The 2,241-nt window shown below is 43.5% G+C and overlaps 1 pseudogene; it reads left to right on the forward strand.

Moving 5' to 3' along the window:
- Nucleotides 1-995: 995 nt before the first annotated feature.
- On the forward strand, nt 996-1,794 carry LOC138829045 (7-methylguanosine phosphate-specific 5'-nucleotidase-like; annotated as a pseudogene).
- The last annotated feature ends 447 nt before the right edge of the window (nt 1,795-2,241 follow it).

Genomic DNA, 2,241 nt, shown 5'->3' on the forward strand with positions numbered 1-2,241 from the left:
TATTTTTCTTTTCTTGCCTCTTCTTTGTGAGTCTCATCCCCAAACCAAACATTGCCTATAAAGATGTCATAGACTATTTCTCCTGTGTTTATTAATTGTTTCATAGTTTCAGGTCTTCTACTTTGGGCCACTGCTTCATTTTGAGTTGACTTTTTTATAGCATGAGAAATAGGGGTCTAACTTCAATCTTCTACATGTTTCTAGCACTACTTTTTTTTTAACTATCTTTCTTTGATATATTTTTTTGGCACCTTTGTTCAGGATCAGTTGGCCATAAGCATATAGGGTAATTTCTGGACACTCTATTATGTTATACTTATCAAGTGTTTGTTTTCATACCAATACCATGTCTTAATGGTTGCAGTGGTTTTGCAGTATATATTAAAGTCAGTGTGATGCCTTCATTTCAATTTTTTTCCTATAAATTCATTGATTTAGGGTATAACTCTGTTATGATCAGAGTTGTACACATTGTATACATATATGAAACTATCATATTATACTTAATAAATATGTAGTCATATGTCAGGAAGGTCTTAAATGTTTAAGGAGATGGAAAAGGTAATAACTATACCTTAGTAAATATATATTTGTGCAAATTTGTTTTTTGGGATTTAAATATGTGAACTGAATTAACACACACCATCCCATAATTATGCATAATAATAAAAATTTAAAATAAAAAATGAAGGGCAAAAACTTGCTAAAGATCCACACTAAAATTAAAGAGCAAAGGCTCCTAAAGGAAACCAGGAAGAAATGGTATCAGGGTATAAGATGTTACTAGTGCCCCCCCCCCGCCCCCCCCCCCACACATACGCGCTGTGGCACTTAGTCCTGGGGGCCCCGGGCTCTAGGGCCCAGGTCCAGGCTGCCCAGGGTCAGGGCCTCTCCCAGCGTCCCAGTCAGGTGAGCAGCCTGATGAGGCCATGGTGCAGATGTGCCAGGTGCAGCGCGTGCAGGAGACTGTGAACGCCCACGGCCAGGCTGTGGGAGACCAGCTGCAGGTGATCTCTGATTTTGACATGACCTTGAACAAGTTTGCATGTAATGGACAGAGATGCCCTTCTTCCCACAATATTCTAGATAACAGCAAGATCACCAGTGAAGAGTGTCAGAAAGAGTTCTCGGCCATTCTTCATCACTCCTACCCCATTGAGATCCACCTCTAGCGGACCATCAAGGAGAAGTTGCCGCATATGGTAGACTGATGGGCCAAGGTGCACAATCTGCTGTGTCAACAGAGGATTCACAAGTCTCAGTGCAGGTAGTCCAAGAGTCCGCGTCAATGCTCAGGTAGGGATATAAGACCTTCTTCAACACATTGTATCAAAACAACATGCCCCTTTTCATCTATTCAGTGGGCATTGGTGATATCCTGGAAGAAATCATTCGATAAATGGGCATGCTCCACTCCAACATCCACATTGTGTCTAACCACATGGACTTTGATGAAGAGGGTTTCCTACAAAGATTCAAAGGCCAGCTCATCCACACCTACAACAAGAACAGCTCCCATGTGTGAGAACTCCAATTACTTCCAGCAACTGTAGGGCAAAACGAACATTCTCCTGCTTGGAGACTCCATGGGGGACCTCGTCATGACCAATGGGGTTCCTGGCATACAGAACATCCTCAAGACTGGCTTCCTGAATGACTAGGTGGAAGAACAGTGGGAGCCACACGGTCACCTATGACATCATGCTGGAGAAGGAGGAGACCCTAGACATGGTCAACAGGCTGCTACAGCACATCCTGAGCCAGGGAGACCACATGGAGATGCAGGGCTCCTGAGGGGGCAGGCTGTGACGAAGAAGGGGAGCTTCCCCATGAGGCCACTTCATCATGATCCCAAAGAAAAGTTCAGGGCAGCCCCGAGTTCCTGGGATCTTGCTCATCCCTGCCCATTCCCCCATGACTTTGCTTTCCTCCTGATCACAGGAGCCTTTAAGGGAGGCCTTGCTGGGTGGGAGGGAACCAAGCATTATTCTTGATAACCAGCAACCACAACATGTGACTGTTTTATGTACCCTCTAGTCTAGAGATTCTTTTGGAAAGAAAGAAAGAAAGAAAGAAAGAAAGAAAGAAAGAAAGAAAGAAAGAAAGAAAGAAAGAAAGAAAGAAAGAAAGAAAGAAAGAAAGAAAGAAAGAAAGAAAGAAAGAAAGAGAAAAAGAGAGAGAGAGGGAGAGAGGGAGAGAGAGAGGAAGGAAGGAAGGAAGGAAGGAAGGAAGGAAGGAAGG

Source organism: Dipodomys merriami, unplaced genomic scaffold, assembly GCF_024711535.1.
Source record: "Dipodomys merriami isolate MVZ:Mamm:240054 unplaced genomic scaffold, mDipMer1.0.p SCAF_17, whole genome shotgun sequence".
In the NCBI taxonomy this organism is placed as follows: domain Eukaryota; kingdom Metazoa; phylum Chordata; class Mammalia; order Rodentia; family Heteromyidae; genus Dipodomys; species Dipodomys merriami.